The following is an 11969-nucleotide window of genomic DNA, read 5'->3' as shown; positions in this document are numbered from 1 at the left end:
TCTCCTGGGACAAGGTCCAACCCTGGGGTTTCTACCCTCAAACTAAATAAACTGGGGAGCAATAGATTTCCACGTTGACACTGTCATAGCGACACTGGTCTCCCCCATCCCCTGACTCTGGGCCTTTCCAATGACTGTCTCTGATACCAGAATGTCCTCCCTCCTCCCCTGGGCTTCCTTCAAGGATCAGTGAAAATTCCACCTTCTCAAAAACTGCTTTTCCTGGTCCTGACAACTTCCCTCTGAGAGTCCCTCCTGTTTATATTTCAGAGCTAGTGTAGACACGGCTGCAGATATTTGTCCCCCCACTAGACTGGGAGCTCCTGGGGGGCAGGGCCTGGTTCCTCCTTCCTGGGCTGCTCCAGCAGCTCCCCACAGAGCCCCTTCCCTTCCTCAGTGCTTCTCCACTTGAGCTGAGCCATGGCAAAGGGGAGGCAGTCAGAGAGCCCTGGGGAGGGCGAAGTCTGCTCTGAGGAGGACCCTGAGAAGGACAAGAGCTGGGAAGCCTTCAGGGCTCTGCTCCAGGCCTGCCCACACAAGACCCAAGTGGGAAGGGTTTTGCCAGAAGGCAGAGCTTGGCCAAAAGAAGGAGAGAAGTAGGAGATCCTTGTATGTATGTATGTATGTGTGTGTGTGTGTGTGTGTCCATATGTGTGGTGTAACTGTGGGATTTGGTAGGGGAATGAACAAGAAGGAAACATAAAAAATCGGGTTTATTGTTTGGGCAAGGGAGGAAGGAAAGGGGGTCAGGAGAGTTATTACAATTAATCTTAAACCCGAATTTCTAGAATTCTGTCTTAACGTCGTCTTATCTGAGCTAAAGCAAGGCTTCCCCAATAACCAAATCTCACAAGTGGAGGCCCATCAAATGGGCCAGGATCTTCAGATGGCAGCTGCCCAAAACAGGTCCAGCGGAGAAGGGGGTCCTCAGTCCTCTGTTCTAGCTGCCGGTTCAGAAGATTCCTCTCTTCAGCCGGCGTCGCCCAAAGCCAGAAACCTGTTTTCAAACCGCCAGCCCAGGGTCCTTCAGGAGAGAAGGCCATACACAGGTTTTGCAGGTCTCCTCTCCCTCACACAGAGCAGACATGGTGTCTAAGGAGCAGAGACTAGAGAGGGAAGAGGCTGTCCCTGTCTGCCAGTCTCAGGGAGGGAAAACTGAGGAACCCAAGGGAAGAGGGCAGCAATTGGGGGGAGAGGGTGTATGAGGTGCCAATTAAGTGCAGGAGGCACCAGCGTGCCAGGAATGGCCCTAAAAAGTAGCAGAAGAAAGCAGAACAGTAGTATTCCCACTGGATCCAATTTTAGCTCTATATCTGGACAGAAAGTATCCCAGGGTACCACACACTGGAAACTTCCGACTCAGTCCTCTGGGTCTCTAGAAATGGCACCATGGGCTGCTGAGTTTGTAAAGATTAAAATTTAGGGGAGATGGGGAGACTGAGGCAGGTAGAAATTAGTTTCTGCAAGAAGTATTATATTTTTTAGAGGTTTATTAAAGGTTAAAGATGAAAGAATATACAAGTAAGAACCATGTGCCTAGGCCAGAGGCCTAGACAAAATAACCTCACATCACGCAAGAGACGCTCTTGCTCCAAAATGGAAGTCCAAGAGTCCCAAGAGAGCCCTCAAAAGCCTTTGAATCAGCTTAAATACCTTCTCGATCTCGGCCCAGGTGAGATTACAAGGCATTCTGGGGAAGTGGAGCAAAGGCTCGTGGGGATTGTAGTCCTGTATTCGAGTCTATTTTTTACAGGTTCAGCTCTGGGCACACAGGGCACTCTCCTGGGCTGAGGGGTTGGGGCGCCCAGGGGCCATTCCCTCTGGCTCCAGATCTTGGTCCTTTGCAGTCTGAGCTGGGAAGGGACAAGGTAACAACAAAAAGGGGTCCTGGAAAAGTAACAGCAAGTAGAGTAGCAACACTGCACAGCCAAATCCAAAATGCTGCAATTGTAATTGCAGGAATTCATTGCCGGTCTTGAGTTTAGAACCCCCGGAGAAATTCATCCAACGAAGGGCAAAACCACATTATTTGCAGGTAGTCTCAGGTGCTCAAGTCAGACGAGGCCAGCTATGAAGTCAGAGGCAAGAGGTTACAGCAAAAAAGCAAAGATGGGAATGGAAGTGGCGAAAGGGACTTGGGGGGGGGCTGCATTGATATGCAATTAAGGGGGACAAAAAGGAACCCCAAAACTAAGCAACAGAAAGATGAGGAAATGCAGTTGCTGAAAGATGTTGGGGAAACATGGAGCGAAGTTTATGGAACAATGGATGAAGAAACGGGGAGAAGTGAACGGGGATGCTGTTAGGACTGGTACACGTGCAATAAACTTGCTAGTGAAAGACAATTTAGCAAATCAAGGAGACAAAGAAACAGTTTCTAGTAAAAATACCTTAAAAGCATCCTCATCACCAACTAAAGATAAGGAACTAGAGCAACAAGCGGGTGTAGTAGAATCCCAAACAGTAGGGAGTTCCAATGACGCAAAAGCAAAAAGTGTCACTGAACTGGAGGGAAAACATCAGAAGCAGCACCCAAGGAGCCACACGGGTTGAAACGAGCGAGATCTCCAGAGAGTCACATGAGCAGACCTCTGGAGGGTACAAGCATAAGGCCACTGATATGTAATAACAATCTAAATTAAACCCCAGTGTTGGAGAATTGAAACCAACAACACAGATAGAATCTTTAAACAGGAACGACGTGATCCCGTTGTCTTTCAGTCTTCATGCTGAGACAATTCCAATGCAAAAGCAGATGGACTGCAAAATTCATTCTCAAATCAAGAATATGTAGCTGGCAATAATGCTCACATACAAACCCTAGACCAAGAATGGGATTTGGGGAAAACAGAATTACAAGCACCCATGATCCCAGGACCTCAAGAACCTAACAATCCTGAGCCACATGTGATGATAAAAGTGGGACAAGAAATATATCCAGCATTAATAGATACTGGTGCCACACAGTCAGTGCTAAAAACATCGCTCGAGGACAATAAAATTGTGGGTTCCGTAAAAGTTATGGGTGCCACAGGAAAAACAGAAAGAGTACCAAAACTAAAATAAAAAATGGTAACTCTAGGACCCTTAACCACAGAACACACATTCCTATTAATACTTGGATGTCCATTGAATCTATTGGGTAGAGACTTTTTCTATAAAATAGGGGCTACAATACAGTATGACACATCTGGAAAGGTTTTTCTCCAGCTGCCCAAAGAAGCACCGAAACACCATCCATTACTTTTCCTGGGACAAGTGAATGAAACACAAGATAATGAGTCAAAAGCAATCTTTGAAATCCCCAAAGAAGTTCCACAAGAAGTATGGGCAAAACATTCAATAGAGGTAGGGATTTTAAAATCTGCAACACCAATAAAAGTTAGAGTGAAAGAAGGAACACCTCCTAAAATACCCCAATACAAATTAAGCAAGGAATCAATAGATGGAATCACCCCAATCATAGTGTAATAATTACAATTAATAATATTTCTACTACCCAGAGATATATATTTCATAAAGTTTATTAGGAAGAGTAGACAATCATTCCTAAGTAACCTGGCCACATGCTCCCTAGCCTGCCAGTTTCTTCCTTATTCCCCCTCACCTGCCTGCTCTGTCTCGTCTCCCCATGCTACTCCCATGGTCTTCTTGTTGGTCTCCTCTGATCTGCCCCAAACCTTAACTTTTATTGATGTACAGAATGTACACTGACACAACCCTGGTGTAACTGTGGTATGTCAGGAATGTTTGATAGACAGATAAAGTTACTCAGGAAAGGGGAGGGGGTGAGCTTCCTTAACACAATCCCCCCGTGATCCTTTGGGAAACTCATCTCCCCAGTGGATCATTTAAATATAACTATCTTATAACTCTAAATACCTTCTAGCTAAAAGTACATACAATATTTCATTTTTCTAAGAGGGAGTTACAATAGTTAGAGATGGGAGTCTAATACAAAAACTGATTGATAGACACATTGACAAAATGCCAACTAGGGTACAGTCCCCTTTGGCATAAGAGTTTACATTCAGAATAAGTATGTTCAATTCCCTTCAGTTCAATTCTTTATATCCCAAAGTTCATTCTGGATCTTTTGATGCAGTGTGTAGCTTCTTCAGGTATCTTTACAGCACCTTCTCCAAAAGGATTCACTTTCTTGATTTTGGATGTTGGCAAGTTTCTTTTCCTGAAATTTCTCCAAAAATTTTTAAACCTTAAATTTTAGGATAATTACATAATCCCCCCTGAGGAGGGTGTTGACCAACACCAGAATCATATTGGGATACATGACTGAGTCATGAGGTATATGAAATAGTTGTCAAAAGAAAACAAACAACAACAACAAAAAACACCCCAAAAATCCCAAATAAAAAAGTAAAAATTAAATTCTATATAAAATAATAAGAAATACAGAAATGATAAAAAATAAAATAAAAATCTTATGTGTATAAAATTCTGACTAAAAAATAAATAACCTGTAACAGTTCTTGAATCACAGCAAGGATCAATTAAAGTGACTTATGTCTCACAAGCTTGTAGGACAATAACAGCAACACAACACTTTACTCATTTGCAACCAGGACTACAGAAAATTGGCAAACTATAAGAGAGAAAGGACTAAGTTTCAGCAGCAAATGGGAAATTTATTCCCTGGTCTGATTGTACCTTCACTGTCAGAGATAGGGGAAACCACAATGATAGCCAAACTGAGGTACTTAACTCAAAGCATGGTTCAAGGAAGTCCTGCATCTTAACATATGTCAAGCGCTGTAACCTCAATTCGCACACTAGGTTCAAGTCCTTTTGTATTGGCATAGAAGTTCAACAATCCTCCCTGGATCTGAATTTGGACTTTTTTGGCCTTGTGCTACTTGTCACTGTATAGTGGCTCTTTTGTTCCTGTCTCCTGGAATCAGACAGAATCATTAAACAGAGTCCCATAACATTTATCAATAAATAGCAGGTTTCCATAGTTGAAAGCCTCTGGGTATGCATATTACTAGGGCTAATAGATACTGTAAACTTTATCCCTCAAGTAAAAAAGAAAAACATTCATACTGATCTCATGTACTTTAAACATCACCAACATTAGGAAAAAGAAAGAAAAAAATCAAATATCCTATTACAAATATAAAGAGAAAAAATTAATGAAAAAAATCATAATTTCACAGTTCACATTCCATGTGTGAGCTGAGTAGAGGCAAAACACAAAAGGTGCTCACTCAGAAATGAAATGTATATCACTCTTAACTTGTCCAAGATCCATAGTGTGTGAATTTTAAAACTACTCCACCCTACTCAGACCTTACTTTAGAAGATTTATTTAGCTATCTCCTGATTGTAACAATGAAGACACTCTCTTTAACAGAATCAGGAATGTCTTGTAATACTTTACATTGCTCCACCCTACTTAAACCTTACTTTAGGGGAAGATAAAGTTGTAAAATCCTGATAGAACAATGAAGGTACTTAGTTCTCACCTTATAGTGAAGCTAGAACTTTAAGCTAAGTTTATTTTTAGTATCCTAATACAAAAAGGTGTTAAGTAACTATAAAGGTTAAATTAATCACAAAAAGGTCATGTAACTAACAAAAGGTGAACTTAACAAAGAAGTGTGAAGTAACTCTAAAAGATATAATCTAATCAAAGAAGGTAAGAACTAAAAGTATGGGCAGTCCTGGAGAAAGCCTTTGATGTGATTGGTAGATGTGAAAATTTAGAGGAGGTGGCACAAGGGTGAAAGGTTTATATATTTGGCTCCCTTGTTGTCTCCAAGTAGTTCTTGATTAGAAACACATTCTTTCCCCAGAAAGTTGGATCTGGCTGATCACTTCCTGTGAGCAGCCTGGATGCCAGTTTGACCCTGGAACTCAGCCTTGAGGAGCTCACTCAGATAGTTTCTTTGAGAGGGTCTCATGGTGAGTGAAAAGACTAATTTCCTTTTCCCTTGGGCTCAGGGGGTGGGGGTGGGGGTGGGGCCTTTGGCCAAGGCTTTTAACTCCTGCCTGGTTCAGCCTGAGCTGGAGCAGTTTAAATTAACTCTTTCCTCTCCCTCTCTCTTCTCCTTAATTCCTTCTCTCTATATTAATTAAAATCACCATAATTTCCAGCTAACTTTGGTATTTAATTATTTGGGATTATCCCATGGTGACCAAATTAATTTAGATTTTAAGTCACAATGCTAAAATTATCTTTACAAGTGTGAGTGTACATAAGTTTTTTACCAGGTAAAAATCTTTTTAAAACAGTAGTACAACTACTAATACAGATTCTAAAAAGTACCAAAATTCCGAAAATTATAAGAGACCATTTAAGAACAATTGCAAACAAACCCGTTCCTTGCAGCCATGAGATGTTCCACCAGCTATCATTAGGATTCACATGAGTTGCTGTGTGACATTTAAAAAACCTTTGAAATCATGAATACTTGTCACAAGTTCTACAGATTTAGCCAATCTTTCAACTTTGGCAAAGAAATTTTTAACAGAGTCTATTATTACCATAATCCAAAATTTGGTACAAGAGAAACCCAGAAAAACCTCTATATAGTTGATGAAGAGTTACAAATATAAGAAATCCATGTCAAAGCTATCAGGCTTCACAGGAAAAAGTCATTCCCAACTACTGGATGAGATTGTAACACATCACAGGTTAACTAAGCCACTTGGGCACCTCCCTCCCTCTTGGTATGAGACTGTAACTGTGTAACAGAACTGTCTCCAATATGTCCCACCATTTTCACGTGGAGCCAAAGACTAAAAAGTGAAAATCATTTTTGATATGTCATCCATTACATTTACAATAAATGCAGAGATGGGAAAACACAACAATGCCATTGCACTCTACTTCAACTACAAATGAGCCTGTACCTCTTATTACAAACAACTCAGAGGCAGGCAAATAAATGAATAGAGGTAGGGAGGTTCCCAAATATCTGAAAACCATGTCTGAATACTCATTAAAAGCAATTTAAATTATTAAATAAGTACATTCTTCAAAACTGTTATACAGGTTGAAACCTATGTAATGGGATCCATCCATCATCTCTGTGTGACAATTAACAAAGGCAAAAAAGGAACAAAATGCTGTTTGTGGACTTTTACAAAGATATTCTCCAGTACAATCATAGTCATATGGGAGGTACAAATTAAGAATTTCCATTTTGATAACTCATAAATCGGTAATCAGTTAAATTACATGCATCTTGTATTTAGAAATGAGTTAAAGACTTCTTCATTCTGGGGAGGGGAACAAACTGAAACAGTTAACATCAATAAGGCAATGAGGTCTGAAAAGGCTTAAAAATTCACCTCCAGACTCTTTGAGGTTCCTCCCCCTCCCAAGTACCAAACGTCATCACAATCCCTCCCTTTGTCCACACCTCTGGAGTCTCCCATGCTGAGAGGAGTTCCCGTACTGAGTACAGGTGTTTGGGTGTGATTTTTTATTTTCCTCATTCGAATAACTATTTCTCCTATCTATATTACTATTTCTGAAACTTCTATTCCTATTTTCCTGATAATTCTTACAATTTAAAATTACATGACCAATTTTCCCACAAAAAAATAATATGTTAGTGGTTGTTTTGTGGATTCTTGTAAGGGAGTTAGGTTCTCTCCTTGCTTTACCTTCACAAATGTTTCAGTTTATTAGTGTTCTCCTTCTCCTTTTCCTTATGTCCCTCAAAAGCATAAACTGTTACTCTCTTTAATTCTTCGAGGTCTATAGTAGGCCAATTTGGACAGCTAGTCATAAAATAATTCCTTATTACCTTACAACTGTTTTTCACAAATTGCATTCTGATTTGTCTAAGGTCCAGTTCTCTATCCAGATCAAGATCAATATATCTTCCTCCCAGCTCTATAAGTCTATCCATAAACTAGGCGGGATTTTGATTATCTTCTTGCTTAAAATTTTCAAATTTAGCCTGTGTACCAGGCCTATCATAATAGGCTGTCATAACTTTTAGCAATGCATTCCTAATCTGGCATAGTTGTAAGTAATCTTGTTCTGAATTTGGGTCCCCTTTGGGATCTTCTGTTAGCCAATAAGCTGTTCACTCTCCTTGGGCCTGATTAACAAGAGAAAGAATCTTATTTCTTTCCCTTTCTGTTAGCAATGCCTGGAGCAAATCTTCTACATCAAGCCATGTGGGATTATATGTGCAAAAAATGCTTTCAAACTTATTTATCACCACCACATGCTCAGCTTCATAGGAAGGTATTTTTTCTTTGAATCTTTCAATGTCCTGTGGAGAAAAAGGTGTATGATGTCTAATGTCTACTAAATCTCTACGTCTGTTATATGTAGGGACAACTCTTAGAGGGAAAAGATCTTTATTTGAATCATCTGTGCCAACTGCTGCTTGGCCTGTGTTCTGGAGTTCAATGGAGTGGGTTGCAGTGAGGCTGGTAGGGGAAGGGGGTGGGATGGTGGAATGGAGCAGGTGGGGAGGTAGAGCAAAAAGATCCGGGATAGGGCTGTGGGCGGGGTGGAGAAGAAGGGAGGTGGGACTGGGTACCAGATGGAGAGGAGTAGGATAGGTGAGGTTTGAATGGGTCACAGTAAGGTGGGTAGGAAGGAAGATATGGAAAAGGATTGAAGTAGGGATGGTATGGGTATGGATAGGGGAGATGGGTAGGCAAAGGAGGGTAGAGAGGTAGATTGGGAGGAAAGGGGATGGGAGGATGAATGAGGTCTGACAGTGAGAGGAGCTGAAGGGTTCAAGTCATGGTTTGGGCCAGTATGGGGAGAAACCTCCTCACAGGCCAGGTGGGATGATAGAGTGTTTTTCTTGCTAGATTTCACTGAAGGAGTTAAGCTAGAATGGTTTGGTTCCAAAGAAAGAAAGGTTTCCTCACTGGAGGGAATGGTTGATACATCTACATGATAGGCCCATAAGTACCAGTATTTATAAGCTTTAGGCTCTGTTTTTAATGGCTAACTTCAAATCTTTTTCTAACACAGGGTCGGCCAGTCCTGTGTGATCCTACTTGGGGTAACAAAAAATGAGGAGTAACAAAAGAGAAAATGGACACTATATGAAAGGCATAGTGACAAATTTATTTGCTTCACACAAAGTATATATAGGAAAAAAACCACTAGGCAAAAACCACAGGAATTTATGACTTTACATTCCAGGAACCCAACCTTGGTCCCGGGATAGGTAGGTGTTCAAAGGTTAATCCACATGTTCGTCTAATGCAAATCCAAACAAGGGGAAGAGGAGGCCCACCTCTACTACAGATCTTGAAGTCAAAAAGAGCCATATTTTGGCCATTTAAACAATATGTCCATCCATGCCTTACAAAGCTTTCTAGCTTCTTTCTTTGTCATCCAATTCTCCTTAGACAAATTTGGATCAATCCAGGAATTTAAAAAGATATGCAGGGGAGAATCAGAAGGAATCGATCCTGATTTCCTTTGATGTGTTGCAGTATTTCCCATATTGTCTAGTCTGTATGTCCTATTTAAGCTAGTATGAGTATTGCTAAATTAGCAGTTTAAACAATTAAAAGTTCCTAAAACATAAAAAAAAATGGAGACACAAAGTTCTTCAATGTTATTGTGGAAGGCAATAAGAGGAGGTTTAAAACAAAAGGCTAATGTAAGAAAACAGTAATTATAGCACAGCAATAGTATCAATAATGAATGTGTAGTCAGTATAATAATTGCTGCTATTAATAATCAATAACAGTGTGTATTTATTATAATTATAAATGATGTTATTAGTAATAATATGCACTTATAATTATTGATGATGTTATCAATAATTAATACTGTGCATTTTAATAATTATTATTAATAATTAAAAACCATAGACCATAGACAAGTATCAATAATCAATCATGACAATTAGTAATTAATAATAGTTATTGAAAATTAATAATCATTGTTATTGATATTATTATTAATACTATTATGTTCTAAAATTATTCCTTAATATTGCATGTAATTAATTTGATTTAATGTTGGCTTTGTTCAAATTTAGGAATTTGGTTTTAATTTAAGTTCAATATTATTAATATTTCCTATTAATAATCTTTCTATTTAAATGTATTCAATTTAATAGCATTATTTTAGATCACTAGTAGCAGTAGCAAAGGAATTTTTTTACTAATAAAGAGGACTAACTGAAGGGGAAGGAAGGGAAGCAGGGATTCCAAATGCTGGAGAGGAAGAAGAAACACAAACAACGCTTCACAGCGACCGGTTTTCTATCCTGAAAGCATCCACCCTGCTGCAGAAGCAGGAAATGGGGAGGCGCTGAAACACTTCCCCAAGCCGAGAGGGAGTCCAGGATGGCTCCTCTCATCTAAAAAGAGAAGCCTGGGGCTGTGAGAATATGGGTGGAAGGGTTAAAGATTAATGAAGAAAAGACATAGAGAGGGAGGACACACAAAAAGACACAGGAATCGGTGCCATTTCAGCTTTTCAGCTCCTCCTCAGATGGTCAGAGACGGAGAGTGTGATGGAGCTGATCTGTTTATTAAGAATAGTTGCATAAGGGGGTGGGGGTGGGAGGGTGTCAATCACCCAGGTGATACATCAAAAGTTTTAACAGGTTAGTTACAAAGCCAAAAGAGCAGATGATAACACAATAGATTGCCAGGTATCCGAGATAGAACCCTTCTCCTTTCCAGGACCCTGGCACCAGGCTTATCTTAGGAATGCAGGTGTAAATCTTTGATATTCCAAAGGACCCTAAATCTTGTCTGTCAGTCTACACACAAGAGATAACAGAAGAGGTTTGGATTTTAAGATCAACAAAATTTAAACCCCATCTAATTTAAGGATTCAGCAATCAGTCATGAGATATATTAGAAACATATGCATAAGTTTGGTCCATGAGCACTTTGCTCATTAGTCAGCTTTTGAATACATGTTTAATATCTTCATGATTCATTATAACTGAAACCCTTTACTGTCCTTTGGGTGTGAAGACTCTCTTTTGTTACTGCAGAGCTAGATCATACATGGGTCCACTTTCTGTTCAGTGAAGGGAAGAGGCTATACTTATAGGCCTGTATATATATTTCTATTTCCTTTCATTGCAGAGATCGAGTTTAAAGTAAAGGAGATGGGAGCAAAGTTGAGCATTTTTGCAGAAGACTCTCACCAGGAAAGATGCATAGGTCATGCTTCCTGTGACTTCACTTTGAGAGAAAAATGTGACTCTGATATCAAGGCAGAGAGCTATCCAAAGAGTTACTATGAATTTGATGAAGATGGAAAGAGTGTCAGGCAATATTCATTTCTGATTCAGTGTAAGAAAATGACTCCAGGGAAGGACTGTTCTCAGTATAATAAATATAGAGAATATTCCAAAGAGCTTATTGAGTCCCATGAGAAACCTCCCCAAGTGGAAGCCTATCAATGTACTCACTATGAGATGGTGTTCAGACCCAGTTCAGAGCTCATTCAGCATCAGAAAAATCATAGTAGAAGGATGCTTTGTATACATAATGAAAACAGGAAGATGACCCCAAAACCAAAGTTCTTGGATAATCAGATACTTCCCACCAGAAAGAAAGTTTGTGAATGTAATGAGTGTGGAACAACGTGCATTGATTCCTCATCTCTTACTGACCAGCCTCAGTTTCAAAGTGGAAAGAAACCATCTGCAGGTGATCAGAGTAGGAATCTCTTTGATTTGAAGTCAGACCCTCTTAAACACCCAGAGATTTGTACTAGTGATGATCCTTATAAATGTAATGAATGTGGAATGTCCTTTAGCTACGTGTCACATCTTATGGACCATCAGAGATCCCACACTGGAGAGAAATCTTATGAATGTAAACAATGTGGAAAGGTTTTCACACAGAAACATGTTTTTTCTGAACATCAGAAAATGCACACTGGAGAGAAACCATTTGAATGTAATCAGTGTGGAAAGGCTTTTAGAAGCAGCTCTGGTCTTAGTAGACACCAGAGAATCCACACTGGAGAGAAATTTTATGAATGC

Source organism: Monodelphis domestica, chromosome 4 (genome assembly GCF_027887165.1).
Source record: "Monodelphis domestica isolate mMonDom1 chromosome 4, mMonDom1.pri, whole genome shotgun sequence".
In the NCBI taxonomy this organism is placed as follows: domain Eukaryota; kingdom Metazoa; phylum Chordata; class Mammalia; order Didelphimorphia; family Didelphidae; genus Monodelphis; species Monodelphis domestica.
Note: the sequence above shows the minus strand (reverse complement) of the source record.